The sequence below is a fragment of the Schistocerca nitens genome, chromosome 4 (genome assembly GCF_023898315.1).
Source record: "Schistocerca nitens isolate TAMUIC-IGC-003100 chromosome 4, iqSchNite1.1, whole genome shotgun sequence".
Lineage (NCBI taxonomy): Eukaryota > Metazoa > Arthropoda > Insecta > Orthoptera > Acrididae > Schistocerca > Schistocerca nitens.
In genome coordinates this window covers 362,246,110-362,273,540 of record NC_064617.1, presented here as the reverse complement: position 1 = coordinate 362,273,540, position 27,431 = coordinate 362,246,110, and the positions used below count along the sequence as shown (strand labels likewise).

The following is a 27,431-nucleotide window of genomic DNA, read 5'->3' as shown; positions in this document are numbered from 1 at the left end:
TTAATTCTTCTGCAGACGCTTGATAAACAGCGTCAGCTCTTCGCTTCCCTATACCGAAACTGCGCAGCTTTTTCCACAGTGCAGCAGGTTTTGATATGCCGCATACGACAGAGCGGGCATGTCTGATTTTGGCATTCCTCACGCTTTGCTTGGTTCTATTCCGGAGTTTCCTATAAGCTTCGTATGCCTCGGGAGTTGGGTTACGTTTGAAGGCCCTATGTGCAGCATCACGTTTATTCATTAACTGGCGTAATGCAGTGGTGAGCCACGGAGCGGGAGCTCTCTTTACCTTGACAGTGCGTTGAGGAGCATGTTTATCATACAGTGCAATAATTTTGCGACATAATTCCCGAATTTTTCCGTCTAAAGTCGGTTCATTGCTTATATCATGCCAAGGGATGTCTGAGCAATCCTTTTGAAGAGCGTCATGGTTAACATTTTTTAGGTTTCTGTAGGTTACCAGGTGAGATTTTTCTTTGGTAGTATGCACTGAGTAATTTAAGAATATCACGTCATGAGCAGAGAGTCCCGGAGCGGATGTCTGATTGGCGCGAAATATTTTATCTGGTCGCTTTGTTGCTATTATATCTATGAGTGTATGGCTGTGTGGCGTGTGATGAGTTGGGTCCAGCGGTGTTAAACTCATATCATTGGAGTGGAACAGTCTCCTTAGTTTTTCTGCAGAGGGAGATTTTAACTGTAAGTCGATGTTTGTGTCGCCCATAATGATTATGTGTTCATACAGTGTCACGAGCGAGGACAGGGCAGACTGAAAGGAGGACATAGCACCGACGTTTGGAGGTTTATAGATTACTCCAATTAGCAGTTTCTGATTTGTTGTATTTATTTGGAAAAACAAGAACTGTGCTTCTCCTTCGCCCTTTGCATCCGATGTGCATAGTATAGTAGGTCTCAGATCAGAGCGAACATAGGCACCCACACAACCCCCGCGTCGTGTTTCACGATCTGCCCTTAGGAGAGAGTAACCAGTGATTCGGATAGCATCGGAAGAAATGTTTGGTTTCAACCAAGTTTCAGAGACGAGGATAATATGGAACAGCGATTGGCAGAACAGGTCACAGAACTCGTCGAAGTGAGCCGTTAGCGACTGAGCGTTCGCGTGGGCCACAAAGAGCCCGCCGCCGGAACCGGTCCGTCCCATTGTGGCCGCCTGTAGGACCGAGCGCGCTCCGTTTACCTGCTGGCCGGAAGAGGGACAAAAGCTGGATTTCGCGGGGGAAGACATATTTACAGGTGTGTCCAAGGTCGTGACTGACTCAAGCGTCTGTGGGCTAAAGGTGAAAGACAAGCTGGAGGTATCGGAGCAGGGAGCGAAAAGAAAGATGGAAAGTGGCAGTAGTGGTTACGAAAAAGATAGTAGTAGTAGTGGTAGTGACGAGGATGAAAATAACAGATATAGAAAGGCGGTTTTAAGGAGATTCCTGTTAATGGAGAATGTTAATTCCCGTTTGACTGACAATATGAATATACATGAGCACTTATGATAGACAAATAATTAACGAAATTAGCTTCTATCACGTTTAGGCTTGCAGCACCGGTATCTAAAATCAATATTGTGGGAATACCTCCCACAACTGTTTGAACAGCACCTTGTATGTACTCTGAGGGACCTTCAATATTATTATCTACCTCGTTAAATAACCCTTGACGAATGTCGGTCTGATCGTTGTATCGGCGTATATTTATCTGCCCATTCAAACTATTGCCCCCATTCCGTTCCACGACTGCCATCAGGGAGCTCTATACTGTCACATTTAATTTGACACCCAGGACGTTGTAGTTGGTGGCACTCCAACCACCTCGACTATCCGGACGTCTTGATTATAATTATTCCTGTTTTGGTTTACAGGCGTACCTTGCCGTTGATTACTTTGCGACCACTGATTATTGTGGCCTTGATTCCATTGTTGTTTTCTAGGTTCCCATTTCGATTTATTTTGCTAACCGGGATGGTACCGACTATTATTTCATCTCTGCCTTTGGTTGGTTGGTTGGTTTGTTGGGGGAAGGAGACCAGACAGCGAGGTCATCGGTCTCATCAGATTAGGGAAGGATGGGGAAGGAAGTCGGCCGTGCCCTTTGAAAGGAACCATCCCGGCATTTGCCTGGAGCGATTTAGGGAAATCACGGAAAACCTAAATCAGGATGGCCGGACGCGGGATTGAACCGTCGTCCTCCCGAATGCGAGTCCAGTGTCTAACCACTGCGCCACCTCGCTCGGTTCTCTGCCTTTGAAAGATTGACTGTCTGCTTTGTGAACCACCATTGTTGTCATTCTGATGTCCGATTTCCGACGTGCCGCCATTACTCCGCAACCCGCCGTTACGGCTGTTATAGTGACCATGTCCGTTCTTATTCGCGGTCTGCGAGCCATTGTCGAAAGTACTGCTTTTCGCACCTTCTTGTATCAGGTCTATGGTGCCGAGCACTGAAAAACGTGTTCAAGGTTAAAATCAGTGACTGTTATTAACTTTTCCGTTATGTGCATAGCCAACTTTGCCTTAAGGATGCATAATACATCTTTGTGAGCGACCCGCTCGTCCCAGTATCTCGTTAAATTAGTGTATTTTTCGAAATATTTCCTAAGTCTACCCTGCTTTGGATTATAAATTTCTGGGCAGAAGACCTGTTTTCTAAGGCGTCCTTGTATGCTCAGTACTTAATAAACAAAAAGTCTTTTCGAATTGTTTTCATGATGTATGCAGTTCTCTGCGGCTTCGGTAGCCTATAGGGCACCGTCTCCTTGACTTTGTGGGGCAACGAATTATTTTCTCCGCCTCCCAATCCATGACCTGGGCAATTCGTGGCTGAATGAACGTATGAAAACTACGGGATGGCCTTGTCTTTTGTCTGGGATAAAGACCTGAAATCTTCAGTGTTTTAACAGACTTTCTTCCTGAAAGATCTCTGTTAAGGTTACACCTGCTCCCGTCTCATCACGCGATTGTTATACTGCCGAGTTTACAGGCTGATACGTTTCAAAGTATGGCCCTGGGCTTTGTGGACCTGCATTGTATACATCCTCCAACTGCGTATCGACAGTTGGTGCTTCGCGAGACGGATGTGGTATTCTCTCCACCGCACGGCGCACTTATTTCGTCTCGCTACTGTGGAAGCTCGTGGTGGTGGTGGTGGTTAGTGTTTAGTGTCCCGTCGACAACGAGGTCATTAGAGACGGAGCGCAAGCTCGGGTTAGGGAAGGACTGGGAAGGAAATCGGCCGTGCCCTTTCAAAGGAACCATCCCGGCATTTGCCTGGAACGATTTAGGGAAATCACGGGAAACCTAAATCAGGATGGCTGGAGACGGGATTGAACCGTCGTCCTCCCGAATGCGAGGGAAGCTCGTGGTGAATCATGTGCTTTATGTGGTCTGTTTCCGAGCGGAGCGTGTGTTTTATCGTGCCGAGTTCGCCTTCGCTTCGCTCCCAGCGCGTCGTATTGCGCCTTTCCACTCTTGAATTCATTTTATCGGTGAGCGTTTTATCTTTCTCCTCAAGCCACTCAGTGAATACGGTATTTAATTTCTCACCTTGTTCATCGAGCCGGATTTTCAACACTTTTTCTTCTAGTTCTAAGGACAGGCTGTTGACACGTTGCGTTAATTTATGCATCGTATCTCCCATCGACTTCTGTGCAGATTATTGTTGTTACGACATCTTTTGATAATTTGGAAACGGTTTCTGCTAATCCTGGTATGCCTCCATTCGGCTGATAATTTCATATGCTATTCTTCCCTAACTACCTTCCAAACTTTACATACGCTCTCCTGCGAAACTTGCAGAACGAGCACTCCTGAAAGAAACGATATTGCGGAGACATGGCTTAGCCACAGCCTGGGGGATGTTTCTAGTACGAAATTTTCACTCTACAGCGGAGTGTGCGCTGATATGAAACTTCCTGGCAGATTAAAACTGTGTGCCGGACCGAGACTCAAACTCGGGACCTTTGCCTTTCGCGGGCAAGTGCTCTACCAACTGAGCTATCCAAGCACGACCCACGCCCCGTCCTCACAGCTTTACTTCTGCCAGTACCTCGTCTCCTACCTTCCAAACTTTACAGACGCTCTCCTGCGAACCTTGCAGAACTAGCACTCCTGAAAGAAACGATATTGCGGAGACATGGCTTAGCCACAGCCTGGGGGATGTTTCTAGAATGAAATTTTCACTCTACAGCGGAGTGTGCGCTGATATGAAACTTCCTGGCAGATTAAAACTGTGTGCCGGACCGAGACTCAAACTCGGGACCTTTGCCTTTCGCGGGCAAGTGCTCTACCAACTGAGCTATCCAAGCACGACCCACGCCCCGTCCTCACAGCTTTACTTCTGCCAGTACCTCGTCTCCTACCTTCCAAACTTTACAGACGCTCTCCTGCGAACCTTGCAGAACTAGCACTCCTGAAAGAAACGATATTGCGGAGACATGGCTTAGCCACAGCCTGGGGGATGTTTCTAGAATGAAATTTTCACTCTACAGCGGAGTGTGCGCTGATATGAAACTTCCTGGCAGATTAAAACTGTGTGCCGGACCGAGACTCGAACTCGGGACCTTTGCCTTTCGCGGGCAAGTGCTCTACCAACTGAGCTATCCAAGCACGACCCACGCCCCGTCCTCACAGCTTTACTTCTGCCAGTACCTCGTCTCCTACCTTCCAAACTTTACAGACGCTCTCCTGCGAACCTTGCAGAACTAGCACTCCTGAAAGAAACGATATTGCGGAGACATGGCTTAGCCACAGCCTGGGGGATGTTTCTAGAATGAAATTTTCACTCTACAGCGGAGTGTGCGCTGATATGAAACTTCCTGGCAGATTAAAACTGTGTGCCGGACCGAGACTCGAACTCGGGACCTTTGCCTTTCGCGGGCAAGTGCTCTACCAACTGAGCTATCCAAGCACGACCCACGCCCCGTCCTCACAGCTTTACTTCTGCCAGTACCTCGTCTCCTACCTTCCAAACTTTACAGACGCTCTCCTGCGAACCTTGCAGAACTAGCACTCCTGAAAGAAACGATATTGCGGAGACATGGCTTAGCCACAGCCTGGGGGATGTTTCTAGAATGAAATTTTCACTCTACAGCGGAGTGTGCGCTGATATGAAACTTCCTGGCAGATTAAAACTGTGTGCCGGACCGAGACTCGAACTCGGGACCTTTGCCTTTCGCGGGCAAGTGCTCTACCAACTGAGCTATCCAAGCACGACCCACGCCCCGTCCTCACAGCTTTACTTCTGCCAGTACCTCGTCTCCTACGGGGCGTGCGTCGTGCTTGGATAGCTCAGTTGGTAAAGCACTTGCCCGCGAAAGGCTAAGGTCCCGAGTTCGAGTCTCGGTCCGGCACAGAGTTTTAATCTGCCACGAAGTTTCATATCAGCGCACACTCCGCTGTAGAGTGAAAATTTCATTCTAGAAACTTTCTAATCTATCTTCACGAACAGGGAGGTCTGAAACAGTCTGAAAAGCTTTCTTGGGTGTTGCAGTGTACGTTGCACCGTTTCCGAGTTAATTAGAATAGAAGTTAGCGAATCAGGCCGTTTCAGGCACAAATGAAAGTGGCCCGCCAGATATGGTGTCCCCAAACGTGTTCTTCGTTTGATCTCCTCAAACTGAAAACGACAAAGATACAAAAATTGGACATGGAGCGGTAGTAAGGATCGAACGAGAGCCAAAGGCTGAGCAGTTTCATTCACTATCATCTACGCTACGAGAACAACTGACACTAATTGTATCTGGCGAGCCGTTTGAATTTGGGCAATCAAATTGCCTGATTGATTTACGTCAATACTAATTAAGTCTGAAACGATGCATCGCATCGAATTTTTTTCTTGACAATTATTTATCACCAGAAGCGACACTGCAACACTCTTACAAGCTTTCTAGACTGTTTCTTAGCATCCTGCATAGGACAAAGATGGCGTTACTCCTTCTTCGTACTGTTCCACTTAAATGCTAATCAGTTTTTGTAGGTCCTGGCGAACAATAATTGTAGAGAATGTCCAAAAGCGATATAAATTTTCGTCGTGTCTGCTCAACAAATAATATTGATAGTCTTCATTTGATTCACCCTTGTCGGAGCGAGAAAGACCTGCCAAGCTCCACATCGCGGATGCTCCTTGCGCCACCGCCGGAAAGGAAGTTTGCCGTGGTATCGGCGAGACGACCGCAGGCTCGGCATTAACCGCGTTATCTGCGCCGCACAGCGTAGTAATCAGAGCCGCATTGACGACGCCTAACAGCATTACGCGCGGACGTCTTGCCTCCCCTCCCTGGCGGAACAGCCAGCTGTCTGCCGAAACCGCAGTCTTCCGGACCCAGGCCCGATCCGCACTCAATTCCGTCGTCTGGGTCACGCGATCCGCTACTAGAGGAGACAGAGGCTGGTGGACATAAGCGTCTATTTGTTAGCTGACATACTGCTTCTTTCTACCACAGCTATAAACGCTGAGTATCGCCACAGTAAAACATTTCTAAAGACGTTGCATCTTCTATTCAGGTTTGAGCATTATGAGAGCTGCCACACACGACAGACTGCAAATACCCCAACTTCCACCTATGCATTTTCTTTAGCGTAAGTTGGTCCCGCATTTCAACACAAGTTTTAAAAGGTTTTTAGGAAGACAAATTTTAATAAATTTTGATCAAACTGGCAATTCTAAGCTCATGGAATAGGAGACGTGCTGGGGCCAGAAATGTTTGTACACTATTTTAAAAGGACTTATTTATTGTATTAAACACTAAAAACCATGAATTTCAGTGTTAAAGCTTCCCACAGGAAATGCCTTTTTTGGAAATGCATTCGTTCACTTTTACAAGAAAACCACCGCACTTTAACGAAACTTTTTAAATTTAAGTAAAACGTTGCAATTAATCAAAACATCGTAAGCCTTCGTAATTTTCAGATTCTTTAAGTAAAATTTTGTAATAAATTTGAAAAAAAAAGAAACACAAGGATATTTCAAGATTCAAAAGAATAAAATCGTCTGAAAAATAAGAAATCGAATCGCAAATTTAGGGCAAACCACTTTGACAGTAGGTGGGAAATAAGGTGTCTCGCATCGAAAATGAAGCCGTTTGCATGTCAGCATTAAGGTTAGATTGTGCCCACTGTCATATTACTTATTATGATGTGCCTTTTGCATTTCTTGCTTTTATGTTTTCGTTTTCTTCAAAAATGGTTCAAATGGCTCTGAGCACTATGGGACTCAACTGCTGTGGTCATTAGTCCCCTAGAACTTAGAACTACTTAAACCTAACTAACCTAAGGACATCACACACACCCATGCCCGAGGCAGGAGTCGAACCTGCGACCGTAGCAGCAGCGCGGCTCCGGACTGGAGCGCCTAGAACCGCACGGCCACCGCGGCCGGCCGTTTTCTTCAAAGGCAAAGGCAAAATGTGAGGTGGTAGCCCAGCGTAGAGCCTCCGCCTACCGTCATATACTTTTGATTTTCAAATGGTAAAAAAACAGAAGATGTAGTTCCTGTTCCTCGGTAAGAGGAAAGACTCGCAATCTGTTAAAGAACGAAGGTAGACGCAAGTTACATTAGAGCATGATCAGCGGTAGCCATTTTGGTGTGAGAATAACTAAAAAGTCTGTATTTTGATGTGCATCGAAGGAAGAATATAGTATTATTTTACCAGTGAAAAGTTGTATGAGTCATTATTCTGAGTACCACTTTAATATATAGAAAACCAAGAAACCCACCTGTGTACTTCAGAGTTATCACGGAGGTCTGATTACAACAATATAAAGGACGTAGCGACAAGTGACAGGCACTATACGTAGTGGGCAAAACAGTGAGTACTAGTATTGTTAAGACAATCAATATAGGTGTATGTAATAATTTCTTTATGTTCCATGTACTCTGATGACATGACGGAGACAATAATGTAACACTGGAAAAGTCCGCAGCTCGTGGTCGTGCGGTAGCGTTCTCGCTTCCCGCGCCCGGTTTCCGGGGTTCGATTCCCGGCGGGGTCAGGGATTTTCTCTGCCTCGTGATGTCCTTAGGTTAGTTAGGTTTAAGTAGTTCTAAGTTCTAGGGGACTGATGACCATAGATGTTAAGTCCCATAGTGCTCAGAGCCATTTAACACTGGAAAAATACTAACTGAGAAAAAAAGAATAATAAATAAATTGGAAGGAAAAAGACTACAATACCAAGAGTGGACAACTAAAAGTAAAACAGAGGGAAGTACCATTTACAAGATAACAATAAAGTAGGACTGCGCAATGCTTGTAGAGAATACGCCCCTAGTAGACATATTAGAAAATCCAAGCACCTATTTCCTAAAATCCAGAGCCTAAAGCTTCAGAGGCTAACGCAATTGCAATCAGGTGGAGAGAGTGATATTTCTTTATCAGCATGAAAAGCGTACAGAGTGAACAACAACTGAGGTTACAATTACATATAGCTGTACATGCATTCTGTCGCGTGACAAATAGCGCGGAAGTAAAATCCAAGCAGAGGAAGTATAAATTTTGGTAACTGCAGAGACGTAAAGCTTTTCATGATGGGTGGATAAAACGATAATGAAATGTCATTTCAAAATCAAAATACCGATGTAGTAAATTTACATTTGAAAAACGTAACAGTGTGTGATTTGGAACCGTCAAGCGGTGATTATTTGGATGCTGATCGCGACATGCCATTGTTGCATTCGGCGCCCGTGAATACGGAACATTTCATTACAAGCAATACCTTGATTACAGTAGACGAAATTAATGATACCTCGAGGCAAAGGAATATTTGAAACGGACGCAGATGCTGACAGACGTAGGCCAGAAGTGACTAGGGAAGATATGCAAGCCTTATTTTGAGTCTTAAAAGAAACAATACAAACAGACGTGAACGCAGTGAAAACAGACATGAATTCGAAAATGGCGAATTCAGAGACCAATTTGAACATAGTAAATTCAAAAATGTCGAGTTTAGAAACAATACAAGCAGACATGAACACAATAAATTCAAAGATGTCAAGTTAAGACACAATACAAAGACATGACTAATACGAAAGCAGACACGACCACAGTAAACTCTGAAATCGGGAAGGTAAATACAAACATTACACACATGTCAGGCGAAGTAAAAAATTTGCGCACAGAAGTCAATAATCTGGACACGAAGTCCACACAGCAGATTTCGCAAATCTCCACGGAGGAGGATAGGAGAATTAACGAACAAGTAGAAACTTCCGTTCACGATATCAGTGAGAAATTAAAAGGCACATTAGAAGAAAAATTTGAAACACTCACACGCACGTTTGGACAGCAGCTATCCGGAATAAGAGAAACGCAGGATAATTTACAGGTAATGCAAAAGAATATGCAGGTTAACGTAGATAATGTATATTCAGAAGTAGCGAAGAGGCATTAGTTCTAGTGACGACTTACCAGAAAATGTAAAGAAAATCACAGTGGAGATAGGATTACTTCAGTTAGAACATAAAAGAATCAACTCAGATATTGTGTAACTTTACGAAACAGTAAAGGATAATACAAAGTATGAAAACACAACGTTCGCGGAAAAATGCATAAGCGAACAGCGTACTTATTTGGAAGCGGAAAACGAAGAATGGGGGACAAGGAAGAAAAAATTTTAAAACGAGTAGAACATGATATCAAACAGGTAGAACAAACATTGATGGACGAAATAGGAAACAAAGTATGATAATATCATCGCCCGGGGCGGTAAGCGGAGCTATAAACAGCCGCCCGCCGGTGAGAGAAATCGGTGGCGCGGGCAACAATGCCCAGCCCACGCTGCGTGAGCGTATTCCGACGCGCGACGCGAGCAACAGGCAATACTTTTATGAGACAGATATGTCATCACCGCATGTAAATGCTGTTCCGTCCTGCTGGTCAATGTTGTTAATGGATGAGAGTTTAATAAAACACTGACAGTTTCCTGTATTTTCAAATGAAACAAAGCAGACGCATCCGATAACGTTTGTCCGAGCTTTTAGGAATGTACCGCCTAGGACTTGGGACTAAGAAACTATTTTGAAGCATATCTAAACAAGACCCGCTTCTGGAATAATCAGATATCTCATGGCGATGTACTGAAAGTCTTAAAGAACAAATTACCTTCAAATGTTAGGGAAAAATTAGTAACCATTCCCAAATATAATCTCGAGTATTTTCTCTCAGTGCTCGGCTCAATAGATCTAATTCATGAGGTTGGGTAAGCCATGCCTAGTTATTATAATAGTAATGAACACAACCCAAATGGGAGGAACAACTACGGTAATGGTGCAACTTTCTCTTATATTTGTGTTTGTTACAAGCATAACGTTCTTTCAGTTTGATATATTTGTGGTTAATCAGTTTTACTGTAATCCAGTATTAAACAACTTAATCTAGGAAACCAGTATGTAATGCCTATAATCAAATCAATCCCTCTGGAATTTACTCAGTCTCGTGAGCACCGAGTTCTATGGCCCTGCGCAAATAAACAATAAAATACATTTTCCTTAGGTCCTGAGTCGCAACTGATGTACCTTGGTATTCTGTTCTCTCCACTGTAGGCATACAAAATATTCAATCTTGGCTCAGCGAAGTGCAATGCCAGCTGTAAAACAGCTTCATACAAAGAATGTCACACGACATGGTAGAGGATGAGGTACTGGTAACAGGATATGCTAAGACCGAATTCTTCAGTTCAAAATTGTATTCAAAATAAAGTTTCTCCTTCACAATATCTGATATGAAATATTTTACATTAACTTCAAAATCAGTGAACTTCTCAATTGTTCTACAATTCTCACTTACTGATATAATTAACAATACTTGGACTGTTACTTGACTAAAGGTCTGACATCGTCTGACAAAACATATTCCAAATTTTAACTTCCTTGTATTAGGTTAACAAAATACACAAAATATTACAAATCTGGTATACCTAATCAACCTACACATTAAATCTGATGGAAGATACTTGGTTCCTACATCCAAGGGTCGGTACTGTTAGAATTAACAAAATCCACATTGCGTTGCTGCATACTTAAAACTCAATATACAGAATTTCACTACCTTACAAAATAGTATTATGCTACATAAGCCAACAGCTAAATTCTCACAGCTAGCCGTTAGCTTAAAGTCTTACATTATACATTTTACAGAGTGCAACGCCAACTGCCTCTGCGCTTTGCGAGTCCCTATTTACAATCGATTCTGCCCCTCAGGCAACATCTTTGGTTCAGTGGTGCAAAGACACAATCTCTTCTACATGTGATTTTTCATGGAGTATACTGCAAAATCGGGCTCCACGTTCGAGTGGAACCCTCACAACGGCATTGGCTATGGAAACTACACTCCTGGAAATTGAAATAAGAACACCGTGAATTCATTGTCCCAGGAAGGGGAAACTTTATTGACACATTCCTGGGGTCAGATACATCACTTGATCACACTGACAGAACCACAGGCACATAGACACAGGCAACAGAGCATGCACAATGTCGGCACTAGTACAGTGTATATCCACCTTTCGCAGCAATGCAGGCTGCTATTCTCCCATGGAGACGATCGTAGAGATGCTGGATGTAGTCCTGTGGAACGGCTTGCCATGCCATTTCCACCTGGCGCCTCAGTTGGACCAGCGTTCGTGCCGGACGTGCAGACCGCGTGAGACGACGCTTCATCCAGTCCCAAACATGCTCAATGGGGGACAGATCCGGAGATCTTGCTGGCCAGGGTAGTTGACTTACACCTTCTAGAGCACGTTGGGTGGCACGGGATACATGCGGACGTGCATTGTCCTGTTGGAACAGCAAGTTCCCTTGCCGGTCTAGGAATGGTAGAACGATGGGTTCGATGACGGTTTGGATGTACCGTGCACTATTCAGTGTCCCCTCGACGATCACCAGTGGTGTACGGCCAGTGTAGGAGATCGCTCCCCACACCATGATGCCGGGTGTTGGCCCTGTGTGCCTCGGTCGTATGCAGTCCTGATTGTGGCGCTCACCTGCACGGCGCCAAACACGCATACGACCATCATTGGCACCAAGGCAGAAGCGACTCTCATCGCTGAAGACGACACGTCTCCATTCGTCCCTCCATTCACGCCTGTCGCGACACCACTGGAGGCGGGCTGCACGATGTTGGGGCGTGAGCGGAAGACGGCCTAACGGTGTGCGGGACCGTAGCCCAGCTTCATGGAGACGGTTGCGAATGGTCCTCGCCGATACGCCAGGAGCAACAGTGTCCCTAATTTGCTGGGAAGTGGCGGTGCGGTCCCCTACGGCACTGCGTAGGATCCTACGGTCTTGGCGTGCATCCGTGCGTCGCTGCGGTCCGGTCCCAGGTCGACGGGCACGTGCACCTTCCGCCGACCACTGGCGACAACATCGATGTACTGTGGAGACCTCACGCCTCACGTGTTGAGCAATTCGACGGTACGTCCACCCGGCCTCCCGCATGCCCACTATACGCCCTCGCTCAAAGTCCGTCAACTGCACATACGGTTCACGTCCACGCTGTCGCGGCATGCTACCAGTGTTAAAGACTGCGATGGAGCTCCGTATGCCACGTCAAACTGGCTGACACTGACGGCGGCGGTGCACAAATGCTGCGCAGCTAGCGCCATTCGACGGCCAACACCGCGGTTCCTGGTATGTCCGCTGTGCCGTGCGTGTGATCATTGCTTGTACAGCCCTCTCGCAGTGTCCGGAGCAAGTATGGTGGGTCTGACACACCGGTGTCAATGTGTTCTTTTTTCCATTTCCAGGAGTGTATAATGGTAGTGTGCGTATTAACGAATGGCATCGTTATGCATCGCCACGCCACAGCTGAAATCAGTACAATCGGTTTACCATCAGCCACAGGGTGACCGAAGGTAATAAATATCTGCCTCATCGGTACTGCAATGGCCGAGGTAGGAGAAATTCGAGAGAAAACTTTGATACTTGGCGATCAAATTACCAGGATCGGAATGTGGAACACAGGGATCAAAGAGAGAACCGGCAGCCTGTACAGCCAAACCGAAACAACTAGGACACAAACTGGCTAGTACGCAAACGTACAGTGACCTCAGTAGAAGTGGTGGCAGAAAATGAAAATACCTTTACCATCTCCAGGAAATAACAATAATCGGTCATGACTAAGCCATAATTTAAAAACCGATTTTCAAGAAGAAGGAGGGAATGCTCTAACATTGTGCCACAGTAATAATATAAGCGACGTAAACACTAACTTGAGCAGAATTGGGAAAGAGGAAGTATATACTAATACAACCTTACACGTACAGCACATGTGTAATCTATTTTTAAGGTATGATAAGGAAGCAGAAATGAAAGAAGATTTGTTCACTGAATAGAAAGAAACAACGAGCAAGGTGAGTGAAATTATTCAACCACCAATAAAGGTAAAGGTGAGAAAGACCGGTATACCTGTTGTTTTGGATACTGGTGTGTCAACAAGCCTGATGTCAACTAGCTTGTTTAAAGAAGGCAGGAAGAAAATATAAGAAGTGTAAGATCATAATAGCAATGGGAAGTTAATCTAAAGTTATAAAACTACAGGCCAGCACACCCATTAAAATATGTGGTTTAATTTTGCAGTGTACTTTCTTGTTGGTAGACAAATTTAAAGTGAACCGTATACTTGGTATGGAGGTGTTCAGAAGGCAGTGGGGAATGTCAATTTCACATAGGAGAACACACACTGACAGTAGATTTAATAAGAACTGCAACGGCAAATCAGACTAGCCAGGCACCTCACATTAGTGTTAAACTTATCTACCCTCACATCTTAATGGTAAATTAAATAGAACATGCTGATGTTGACAGAGAGATCCTCGATGATCAGACAGTAGACAGTAAAATAAATAAATCCACTGTTCTTAACAATGAACAACGAAGCGAATTGACAAATTTACTCTTTAAGTATCATAGCATTTTTCTTAAGCAACCCAGTGTTTTTCAGGGATATGATTATGAAATGGAAGTTTACCTACATGAAACTTATTGTACAATGTCATATGGCATTTCTTGAGCAAAGAAAGAGCCAGTAACACGAGTAATAGAGTGTACGATTAGATGGAAGGTTATTGAAACAGTGTACTCACCTTATTGCAGTCTGATTCTCACAGTTGGTAAAACTGATGGAATGGTGCGGTTGGTTTAGACACAAGAGAAATAAACAAAATAATCATTACTATAAGAACAACGCCAGAGATTTTTAGAAGAGCAGTTAATAAAGTTTCATGGCGTTAGGTACTAAACATACCTAGAGCTAAAGCATCATATTAGCAAACTTTATTACATGAAGGGAGTAGAAACTATACAGCTTTCATAAATTCCGAAAGGAGCCACCAGTTTAGGTTGCTACCTTTCGGATTAAATGTGAGATCTGGTATATTTATTGAAACATTAGATAGAGTACTTGGAACAGAATTGCTTAGCCAGATTACACTCCTTGTTGATGACCTATTAATTGCAACCCAAACATGCAATGAACATGTAAGTGATTTGTAAAAGGTTTTTCAAAAGGTTGATGAATATGATGTCACAATTAACTTTAAAAAGTCTGAATTCAGAATAGGCAAAACAAAATTCTTAGGGCATATCATTTCACCAGTAGGAACTGTACCTGACCCCAGTAAACTAGATATGTTATGCAGTTTCCAACCATAAAAAAAAATTTTAAGCGTTTTCTGGAACTGGCCTCGTTTTTTAGGAAGTTCCTGCCACAGCAATTGTTGAACTAGTGCACTATTAAACGTACTGCATAAAAATCACACTTGGTTGTGGAGTAAATAATGTGAAAACACTAAACTGACACACAATATTTCAAGCGCAACGCAATCTGACTTTCAATAATCCCTACAAAAGAATGGCCCTGACTAACATTAAACTATACCTTTCACAAATCACTTACCTCACAAAAATATTCGTTACTCGAACTACTGCAACATAGCGAGCGCCACTACTGCCAGCTAAATAAAAGATTCAAACTACTGAAGGCACTAACTACTGATAGGCATAGTTAGCAAATGAAAGATTTTGATAGAGAACAATGTATTTACCTTAATAGTGTTCAATAGTCATAATATATATAGCAGTTCATGACATCCATTCTTACAAATATACTGTTTCTGATGGACACACATCTAGATCATCCACTCTCAAAAATCCGCCATCTCACTTCCCCACATCCACCACTACTGGCGGCTCACCTCCAACTGCGCAACACTACGCGCTGTTAACAGCCAACTGCCCAACACTACAATAGCCAACAACAATGCAAACCAGCGACAGACTGCACGCAGCACAGTCAGTAATTTTCATACAGAGCGCTACGTGGCGGTGGCGTTATCAATATAAGAACCTAAACAGCCTACTTACATAGCCCTCCCCCCCCCCCCATGCTCCACAGAAAACTTTTACAAGTTGTTTTGTGCAGTGGCCAATGCAGATTTGAAAAAAATTTTCATAATTACAATAACAAAGAAATCAAATGTACACACTTATTGATACAATGTTGGTCAAAAGCTAAAATTTTCTCACAGTCCATAAAGACAGTTCTGATCATCCATCATAGTAAAATTGCAGTTTTTTTCTCAAAGTCTGAGCAGTAAAAGAAAATGCACATGGAAGTAGTTGATTTCCATGCAGTCTGGAAGAAGTAGTGTTGTCCTTCCAAGGGAAAGACAGTGCTGACTCTTGACATGCAGACAGGTAATGGGCCACAACAGAGCAAACCCGCAGCAGATTCAGTCGAAGTTTTGAAGAATATTGGTAGGTAGATCGGCACAGAACAGACCCACTTTAGTCCTGGTAGAGATTACGGTATTGGTGGGCCACCAGAAGTGCAAACCCCCTGCAGTCCTCGTAGAAATGATGGTATTGGTGAGTCATCAAAGGTGTAGACTCACTGTACTCCTTGTAGAGATGGCTAGCAGCCATCCGTTGCGACTGTGCAGGTGCACAATAACCATTGAAGAGTCTTGTGGACAATATAGCAAAAGTTTTTTTAAATGTCCTTAGAACCAGCAATGCTGTTATCCAGTCCCTTGCTGAATTATTAACACACATGCAAACACTAACAGTCCCAACTTCTCACATTTTGTGCCTATAGTGTGACCAACAGAAATGTGTGCAGTGAAATGTAACTTAATTTGAAGAACTGGTGTCTATACAATTATAAATTTACAACATAAGAATATAATTGCAAAGGTACAAAATACATCATTAAAGAACTTAACAATACAGATAACATTTGTAGTAAAGGCTTTACAAAAGAATCGAAATAACATATACATCAGTGTTACAGGAATTATGACAAAGTACATACATAAAAGATCAGAATAATTTTCGAAACATCAACTTCACACATGAGCATTAAAACAAAGCAGAATAAATAATGTCTAAGCATCTTTACAAAGAAAATAACATATTATTAGAAAAATTCTACAACATAACTCATATCAGCTAAACACTTCAAGACAGGAAAAACACAAATATACAAGAGTACACAAACACATAGCAGAATAACACAAGAAGAATGGGCAGGGTTTGTTTTGAGTGTAACATTTGCTACTGCAGTCCAACCCAAAACTTCATTCCATAGATCTTTCGTCTCATTTCAACATTTGTTTCCACCAAAAAAAATCCAATCCAAGCATGCTTTCTGTATTTATATGTTCACATATTTCTTACCTCATTATTTATTTTCCATTATCTTACCTCATCATTTATTTCCAAGAAAATCCTACCTAAACCTGTTGTCCCTAAACCCTACTTTTTTGTTCATATCCTCTTTCAAAACACTTTTTTGGACAAACCATTTTCTTATAGCTTCTCAATGCATTTCTTCCCATTCATCACAACTCGTTCTCTTATATAGCCTACCCCATCTTAAGCTAACTTAAATCTACTGAGCTCAGATGCTAAACTAAGGGACGAGGCATGCAGCAGCACAAAACAATTAATACAAACAGCAATGAAAAAAGTGCAAAATGGCAAGGCTAGCAGCAGTAAATTTAAATTAGCAAAGCAAATGCAACATTACAACTAATATGAGCCAATGTGCAGCAACAAGAAAAATAAATCAGTAGTAAAACTGGCTTCACCGAGTAATACAAAGTGAAATTTAGTAGCACTATGCCTGGCAAACAGCAGCAGCAAATGCAATAACTTATATCTAAACATGACATAGCTCAAGCAGAAAAAATAGTGCACTAAAGACAACAATGCAGATAAGGGAAATGTCTATTCACATCTTAATATCTATGTCATTAAAGTGGTGCACCACAAGAAGTTATTCTATAAAAAATTACCGAGTAGTTGAAAAGAAAATTATGTATGCAGTTCCTGTGAAGGGAAATGTCTTTTTGTGCTCCCTCATTTTTTTAGAAGTATATCATAAAATTATTATTTACTGAATCTGTAGACAGAAAATATTTATATTAATACATCTATTAAATTTTATTTTAACCAATGCTGAATTGCAGCCAGAAATTAGATATTAAACAAAATGAGCAATCTCTCAACTAGAAAGACAATAGATGTAAAATGTTTCTCATCATTTCATTAGGCATTTTAGTAAATATCATAAATTAAGAGCTCCACAGTGTAATCATATGTTTTCAAGTTTGTGCGTGTCGTATTTGCGATGCTTTCTACAAATGAATGTCAATAGCGAGGCACACACTAATGGCTTTTTTCCAGGTGACTGTCACGCAGCTGGGTGCCCGCAGTGCATTACATGAAGGTGGTCACTTAACTTTCTTACCGAAATATTTATGACAGCAGTTTCCGCTATAGTAACAGTCTCGTATAAAAATTTCACAGGTCGAGAATTTGCGTTACAAATGTGTAGAAACAAAATCCTGTAAATATAACAGTGTCCAAAAAATTTTCGTCAGCATTATGATACATTTACGCATTTACACACATTTCATAACTCTTAAAGTATGATTCTTGGTTTCCAACATCCTTTTTCACAAACCAGATTCCCTAACCACTACTCATTATTCCTTACTTTATTACACATATACACATTCATAGACACTTCTTCAATATTTCATCATAATAAATACATAGCATAATCAAATTCCTTATATAGCATCAGCTTATTGATCATAAACATACCTCAACAGCATAATACACATTGTCATCGTAATAATAACATCATAACAGATCAATCACATCTCAAAATCGTCGCAGCTTCTTTCAATAATTTCAAGACCTTCAATAAAGTCATCTACCTCAAACGTACTTCAAAAATCATGATCCCTTACCAAATACGACATTCAAAGCTCTCATAGCGTCACAATGGTTCCGAAAAAGTATGAACAGTTCACAAGTACAGACAAAATACAATTTCATAAGTGTGAAGTTATCAAACTGTGTAATTGCGTAAACATCTGTCACTGACGTAGTAAAAAAAAGTTTTGTCTCTCTCAGTTAAATGATCAGATAGCTGTTTAATTCTGTGTTAGAGAAATATGGTACCGATGTGTAAAGTTGTATAAGCAAATACCATATTAGCTAAGGCTCCTTGCGCTTGCCAAAGACATGGTACACAAAGTAAGCATGTACCCCCCCTGAGGATTAATGTAATTATAACTTCAGGTGTTACAGATTACAGCAATGGAATGAAATGTATCACAGAAAACCTTTGTATCATTGTAATTCAAAAGTCTTTAAAAATAAATGTTTTAAGTACAAAATCAATCACTCAAATACGTGTACTGTAGCGCTAAACTGTGCGTCTTGTTGTAAGATAATCTCTGTCACTATTTAACGGTAAAAATGTGCTAAGTGTAGTAATTATCGTCGTGCGTAACCAAAGTTCTGTAGAAGTCAATGTACTTACCTCGTAATAAACAAAAGTGAAATGCTATGTGTATAGATATCGTAGTTATTACGTACAGTACCGTGATCAAGAAAGTACTATACTGTAATGTATTGTTGTGCTACGAAAAAGGCTGTCTCATTGTAGCTATACCATAAAAGTTACTACTAAAATATGTTTTACTTTCCAGAAGAATTCAGAAAAACTGTGCAAATATAAAACAGATACACCGCAAAAGCAACAATGTAAATCGTGTTACGTATTAGTAGCGTCATGATATATTCGTGTAGCTGTCAAAGAAACCAAATACTAAGTCATCGGTAATCTCACATAAAGTACTTCAAATAAAGAATGTCTTTTCAAGTAAACCAAAATGTTGCATTAAAATCTCATTAACAGTATATGTTCTAAGTATGTAAGCCGTATATTCGTTACGTAATCGTGCAACTAACAAGCAAGAATGTACAAATAACAACACTGTGTCGTCTGTTCACTATAACAATGCATTCGTAATTACTTGTCTAAGTTCCCTAGGTTCTTGACTGGATAGTTAACTTTAAAACATAGTTGCATGTTAACAGTTTGTAAGCGTGACAGAGTACCAGTAACGTGAAGTGAAAAATTTTATAGCAAAGACTAAGTTAAAAAGCAGATTATCATTCAAGAAACGGTTTTACTTGTGAAATGTGGTGTAAACCTTTACACTTGCTAGTACGCAGAGTTTCAACTTCAACGCAATTATCATGTGGTATACGTCGGACTCTGTAAGGACCATTGTAAACCAGAAAGAATTTGTGACTCAAGAATGAGCTTTAATGAGAACTTTCTGACCAATATACAGTTTCTTTGCATTTGTTTTACCATGTAAATTTCTCCTTTTGTCTGCAGCAGAATTTATATTTTTAATGGCCAAATCAATTATGTCTTTGTGTCGAAGTTTACGGGTATTCGGAAAAGGTACAAGCTCTCTGATTCTGTTTGGTGGTTCTTCATTCTTCAGTACAAGAGTAGGTGGTAAAGCAGTGGAGTCATGAGGCATTTCATTCAACACATTTTGAAATAAGTGTAAATATCTGTCCCAATGCTGATGCTTTCTGTGACAATAAAGTCTGCAAAGATTATTGATTTCTTTCATAATCCGTTCAGACGGGTTACAATGTGATGAGTACAATGAAATAAAAACAGGTTTGATTTTATTATTCCGAAGCATGCGTGACCCAACAGCAGATCTGAATTGTGGTCCGTTATCTGAATGACTTTACTAACGTGTCCAACTTCACGTAAGAAATTTTTAACAAAGTCGTTGGATACAGAACGTCCAGTGGCTTTACGTAACGGAGTGAAAGAAACAAATTTTGAAGTAAGTTCAACAGCGACTAGAATGTACGAAAATCCATTCGATGTTCTGACAAGGGGTCCCAAGAGATCAACAGCAGCAAATTCTTTTAATTTTGAAGGAATGATAGGAAACAACGGAGCACGATGTGAGATGGTAGATGGTTTAGCTTTTTGACAAAGTTTACAATTAGACAAGACTCTTCGAATTCTCTTTTCCATATTGTTAAAATAACAAGTCGTTCGAAGAATATGATAACATTTTCGTGAACCAAAATGTGCGTAGCTGAAATGAATGTACCAAATGAGCTTATTAACAAAATCGTCTGGAATGCAAAGTACCCATAGCTTGTCATCAACAGTGCAGCGTTTGAACAGTATGTTGTTTGTAACCAGATAATAATGCCGAATCTGAGTGTGTGTCTTTTCATGCCATTTACTTTTGATGTCTTTCCAAATTGGATCTTTATCTTGTTCATGAGCAATGTACTTTAAAGATGTGGTGATGAAGTTTTCAAAGGCGACTTTCTGAATGTAAAGAATACTGAAGTTTCTCTCTAGGTTGCCTCCTGTGTTACTTTTCTCAAGCCCAGCTGGTGCGCGTGACAGTGCGTCCGCAACAATGTTCTCCTTGCCGGGAATGTAGACTATTGTGAAGTGGAATTCTTGCAGAAACAATGCCCAACGTTTTAACCTGTCATGATTTAATTTTGAAGATATAAGAAATTGTAATGCACGTTGATCACTGTATACTTTTACGTGCTTGCCAGAAAGAAAGAAACGGAATTTGTTAAATGCCCAAACGATAGCTAAAGCTTCTAATTCAGTAACGGAATAATTTTTTTTCAGATTTTGTTCGCACTCGGCTAGCAAAATCAATGGTTTTCTGAACAGTAGTGTCATTTTCTCTGGCTGCTTGAAATAAATGGGCACCAAGACCGAATTTAGGGGAATCCGTGCTAAGGCAGAAATCTTGTGACAGATCTGGATAAGCTAGCATTGGCGCGTTAAGTAGCGATTGTTTCAAAGAATTGAATTCCAACTGTGCTTGTTCGTCCCAGTTCCAAATAGTATTTTTTCCAGTGAGAGAACAAAGTTTTGGTGTAACTAGAATTTGCATATTCGCAAAACGACGGTAAAAATTTACGAGACCTAGAAAACTGCGGACTTGTTTTTTTTTTTTGGATGGAACTGGAATGGCTCTGATTGCTTCTAACTTTTCAGGATACGGCTGAATGCCTTCAGAAGTAATAATATGTCCCAAAAACATCACCTTTGACCTACCGAATTCAGACTTTTCCAAATTAACTGTAATTCCAGATTCTGCAAAAATACGTAACAAACTGTTGAGGATGCGATTATGTTGTTCCCATGAAGCTTCTGCTATTAGAATATCGTCCACATATAAGGTGATGTGACGTTTTAATAAATCAGGTAATATGGAATTTAGCCCGCGAATGAACGCTGCCGAAGAAATGTTCAAACCAAAAGGAAGTTTCCGAAATTGATAACAAACGCCGAAACAAAGAAAAGCTGTGTATTTTCTACATTCTGGATGAAGTTCGATCTGATAAAAGCTGTATCTGACATAAATAGAAGACAACACTTTTGCACCATTAAAATTTTGAAGAAGTTCTTCCATCGTTTGCGGCCTGTGTGTTTCAGGAATGATGATAGTATTGACTTGTCTCGAATCTAAGACAAGCCTGATCGAACCATTTTTCTTCTCAACAACATGTAATGGATAGTTGTATGAGCTTACTGCAGGCTCAATAATGCCCTTGTCAAGCATAGATTGTATTTCTGATCTAACACGGTTCCTATAATGTGCTGGAATTATGTATGGTCTAACACAAAATTTAGTATGCTCACGAACACGAAATTGGTATTGAAATCCCTTGATTGTTCCTGTTTTGTGGGTAAAAACTGTGGAATGTGCTTGTAAAATCTCAAAAAGGTCTTGCCTATCAGTGTCATTACAATTCTCAATTGTTTGAATTTTATTCTGAATTAACTCATTAGTATCAAATACGCCATCGATATCATCCCTGTCAGTACTTGCAGAGTGATTGCTAGTGTCAAGTTCCGTCGAAAATTCCGAACTGTTGTCTAACAGGAGGTAAAGCCGATTAATTTCCTCGTCATAGTTTGAGACCCAATCTTCAAATTTCAAAGCTATTGACTGACCTTCTTTCTCTAAACTTATTTCAGCATCGTGAAAGTTTAAGATTGCTTTGTATTCGTTCAAAAAGTCTACTCCCAATATAATTTCCGTCGACAATAATGGAACAATAAGGAAGTTCTTAGAGAAACTGTGGCTTTGACAAAAGAATTCTAAGTTGGTTTGTTGGCGTACATCTACACTTTTTCCAACGATTGCACCTTGTAATTTAATCTTACGTAACGGAAGTGTGGGGCAATCGTTCGATTTGTTGCATTTGCTAAAGGCTGTTTCACTAATTACTGAAATTGGACTGCCAGAGTCAAGTACTGCCGTAAGTTTTACGTCATTTACTGTAATGTGAATCACAGGATATGCAATGTTGCTATGTTTTACGTCGTGTTCCTGGAGTAAGATGTCCCTAATGTCTTCCATTTTTACGTAATTATTAGCCACGGCAGCTGCGTCGTCAGTTTCAGAAGTATGTTTTGTGGATGCCAGCGGTATGAGTCATTGCCTGTTGTCTCTTTGTTGGCGCGCGTTGTTATTGGGATTTGGAGACCTAACTTCTACAAATTCACCTTGTCATGAGGGCCCTGCCCTGTTTGAATCCCGCCAGTTCTGATGCAATTCAGGTCTGTCGTTACGATCATATCGTCTGTCGTCATGTCGGTAGATTCCATAGTTTCTTTCTTGTCGGTCACGTGGTGGAGAATTTCTCCCTGAATAGTAACTGCGCGCTGGACCGTTGCGTCTGAAGTTATTCTGTCTCCCTTGATAATAATTATTTTGGTTCCCATATTGTATGTTTCTCTGATTGTCTCTGTCATAGTCATTACTGCGGAGAGGTGATCTTTCCCTGTAATTATTACTACTCTGCCAACGGTTGTCGTATGGGTGGTGTCTGTTTTGGTCACGATTTGCGTTGTAAGAATAGCCTTGTTGTGTATTATTTCTGTCATCGCGGAATTGTGACAGATGTGACATGTAATTGTTGTGCTCCTGTTTTCGCGTTCCGCGATTGTCAGTGTCAATTTCCAGTTCTTGTAACAGTCCCTGAAAAGCTTCAATGTCGTCTTTGCAACGTCCTACTAAAATAATATGTCGTAAATGTTCAGGCAATTTTATTAAGCAAATGCAGATGAGTTCTGAGGGGCTGTATGGGTTTGAAAGATACTGATTCTTATGCAACATGTCTTCAAAATATTTCACAAGACTGGAAAATTCAGATTGTTCGAAATGTTTCATCATTATGATGCTATGTTTTACTCGGTCTTGTGTAGCTTGAGACCAATACGCTGAGAGGAAGGCATGATAAAATTCTCCTTCACTGTGACAATCGTGAATGACCGATCGCATTCTTACAGCTGGTTCATTCTCGAAATAGCCACACATAAATTCTAATCTGTGCTCCAATGGCCAGTTGGGAGGAAAACAATGAGAGAATTGATGAAGCCATGCTTGTGGATGAATGTCGTTGCCAGAATTCTTAAATGTTTTGAATTTACGTGTAGTAATGACCAGCTTATAGTCAAAATCATCATGTCGACGAGTCGCACATCGCTCATTGTTACTTCGTTTCGGCGGTTCCATCTTAAAATTTCTTTCAAAATTTGCGAAGTGCCCTATGTTATTATTTTGTGGCTTTTCCGTATGTCTATGTCCCTCTTTCCGTACTGGAGCGCGAGTGTTCTCTCAAATATGTAATTCTTGTATTACTTGTGCCAACTGATCTTGTACTTCCCGGATTTCTCTTTTGTACTGTGTATTGATTTGATTTTCATTTTGTTTGAATTTTCTAATTTGTTCATACTCGTCAGTGTCAGTGAAGGCTACTGGTCTTGTGTCATTCAGATCATCATCTACCTTTGAAGATAAGTTAGTGAACTGATCTGAAAGTTCGGCTACTTTATCCGATAGTGAAATTACTTCCTCTGTGTGTTTTCCTGAACCAAGTTTCAGAGTGTCCATTTGTGTTGAAATCGTATCTACTGTGTCCTTTAAGTTTTCCTGAGTTTTTGCAAGTTGCGTAACCGAATCGGTAGATGCAACTGAGTCAATTTTAGCTTGCAAGGTGTCGTGATTTTCATGAACAACAGTTTGCAGTTCTTTTATGGTTGGTTCGTGATTTTGTAATGCATTTTCATGACGCGAAAAAATAGGTTGGAAATGCTCACAAATTTGTGTTTCAACGTCATTACAGACTTTTTGACATTTCGATTCGATTTTAAGTAACTCAGCAGTTAAACCTTCACGTGTTTGTTCAAGCGTGGTGTCTAACTTTTGAAGATTTTGTTCCATTGTGTCTAACTTTTGAAGCTTTTGCTGTGTTTGTCTCTGATTTTGTTCCATCATTTTGTTCCATTGTGTTTAATTTTTGAAGATTTTGTCCCATTTGTTTCTGATTTTGTTCAAGCGTTATGTCTAACTTTTGTAGCCTTTGTCCCATTTGTTGCATTAACTGTAATAACAATGCACTGGTGTCTGAAACATGTTCCTCAGTGCTATTCGGCAGTGCATTTGAACCGGCAATATTCGCATTTTCAAAAGCTGTAAAAGTGTCTTGACTTATTTGAGAAAACAGTGAGGACCGAAAACCTGAGTCTATAGTATTTGTGAGATTGCGTCCTGTCATTTCGGATTCCTGAGGCGAGCTGTTGCCGACCGATCGATCGATAATGCTTCCCTGTTCACTAATTGTTTCACTGTCTACGCCATTATTTGCCGCCCTCTCCATTTCCCTATGCACAATTACCAAATTACTACTTTGAACAGTAGTTAATTCATTACTCGGTGGCGCTAACACACTGCTTTCGTCTTCACTGTCATTTCTCAGTTTACTTTGGAGCCTAGTATTACGTTTTTCACAGGCCATTATCGTCACAATATTTCACACGATAACACAGAAAAGCACAATTTGAAGAGCAAAAATAAGAGAACACATTAACATAGCACTGAAAATAATATCTCGTTAATTGCAAGCGCAGCTGCGAAGTACTTGGTGCAAATCTACATGCATGCCACAACTGTTTTACTGTACAACAATGAAAAACTACAACTACAAAGGAATTTCTCTCTATAATTACGCGCTAGCAATAAACAATAGCTACACTAATTACAGAAACTACAAGAAAAATTCAGAAGATTCCAGTGAGGTATCCTCAGCTAAGGGTCGACATATGAAACGTCCCCTTAGAAAAATTAATGAATTACTGTGCTGATAAACCTCTTACGTTTTTTGCTTTTCAAATAGCTCAGCAAAACTGAACGTTCTCAGACATGACTCTCTTTTCTTATTCTGATCAACACTAAACTGACACACAATATTTTAAGCGCAACGCAATCTGACTTTCAATAATCCCTACAAAAGAATGGCCCTGACTAACATTAAACTATACCTTTCACAAATCACTTACCTCACAAAAATCTTCGTTACTCGAACTCCTGCAATATTGCGAGCGTCACTACTGCCAGCTAACTAAAAGATTCAAACTACTGAAGGCACAAACTACTGATAGGCATAGTTAGCAAATGAAAGATTTTGATAGAGAACAAACAATGTATTTACCTTAATAGTGTTCAGAAGTCATAATATATATAGCAGTTCATGACATCCATTCTTACAAATGTACTGTTTCTGATGGACACACGTCCAGATCATCCACTCTCAAAAATCCGCCATCTCACTTCCCCACATCCACCACTGCTGGCGGCTCACCTCCAACTGCGCAGCGCTACGCGCTGTTAACAGCCAACTGCCCAACATTACAGTAGCCAACAACAATGCAAACCAACCACAGACTGCACGCAGCACAGCCAGTGATTTTCATACAGAGCGCTACCTGGCGGTGGCGTTACTAATATAAGAACCTAAACAGCCTACTGACAACCTTTATTATACAGGGTGTTACAAAAAGGTACAGCCAAACTTTCAGGAAACATTCCTCACACACAAATAAAGAAAAGACGTTATGTGGACATGTGTCCGGAAAGGCTTAATTTGGATGTTAGAGTTCATTTTAGTTTCGTCAGTATGTACTGTACTTCCTCGATTCACCACCAGTTGGCCCAATTGAAGAAAGGTAATGTTGACTACGGTGCTTGTGTTGACATGCGACTCATTGCTCTACAGTACTAGCATCAAGCACATCAGTACGTAGCATCAACAGGTTAGTGTTCATCACGAACGTGGTTTTGTAGTCAGTGCAATGTTTACAAATGCGGAGTTGGCAGATGCTCATTTGATGTATGGATTAGCACGGGCAATAGCCGTGGCGCGGTACGTTTGTATCGAGACAGGTTTCCCGAACGAAGGTGTCACGACAGGAAGACGTTCGAAGCAATTGATCGGCGTCTTAGGGAGCACGGAACATTCCAGCCTATGACTCGCGACTGGGGAAGACCTAGAACGACGAGGAAACCTGCAATGGACGAGGCAATTCTTCGTGCAGTTGACAATAACCCTAATGTCAGCGTCACAGAAGTTGCTGCTGTACAAGGTAACGTTGACCACGTCACTGTATGGAGAGTACTATGGGAGAACCAGTTGTTTCTGTACCATGTACAGAGTGTGCAGGAACTATCGGCAGCTGATTGGCCTCCACGGGTACACTTCTGCGAATGGTTCATCCAACAATGTGTCAATCCTCATTTCAGTGCAAATGTTCTCTTTACGGATGAGGCTTCATTCCAACGTGATCAAATTGTAAATTTTCGCAATCAAATGTGTGGGCTGACGAGAACCCACACGCAATTGTGCAATCACGTCATCAACACAGATTTTCTGTGAACGGTTGGGCAGTCATTGTTAGTGATGTCTTGATTGGGCCCCATGTTCTCCCACCTACGCTCAATGGAGCAGGTTATCATGATTTCATACGGGATACTCTACCTGTGCTGCTAGAACATGTGCCTTTACAAGTACGACACAACATGTAGTTCATGCATGATGGAGCTCCTGCACATTTCAGTCGAAGTGTTCGTACGCTTCTCAACAACAGATTCGGTGACCGATGGATTGATAGAGGCGGACCAATTTCATGGCCTCCACGCTCTCCTGACCTCAACCCTCTTGACTTTCATTTATGGGGCATTTGAAACCTCTTGTCTACGCAACCCCAG

The 27,431-nt window shown here is 41.4% G+C and overlaps 3 non-coding genes across 3 annotated transcripts; all 3 read right to left on the bottom strand.

Annotated features, from left to right (window-relative positions):
* Nucleotides 1-4,539: 4,539 nt before the first annotated feature.
* Nucleotides 4,540-4,614, bottom strand: Trnas-cga (transfer RNA serine (anticodon CGA)). The gene has a single exon. It is a non-coding gene; the product is annotated as a tRNA-Ser (tRNA).
* Nucleotides 4,615-4,840: 226 nt separating this feature from the next.
* Nucleotides 4,841-4,915, bottom strand: Trnas-cga (transfer RNA serine (anticodon CGA)). The gene has a single exon. It is a non-coding gene; the product is annotated as a tRNA-Ser (tRNA).
* Nucleotides 4,916-5,141: 226 nt separating this feature from the next.
* Nucleotides 5,142-5,216, bottom strand: Trnas-cga (transfer RNA serine (anticodon CGA)). The gene has a single exon. It is a non-coding gene; the product is annotated as a tRNA-Ser (tRNA).
* Between the last annotated feature and the right edge of the window lie 22,215 nt (nucleotides 5,217-27,431).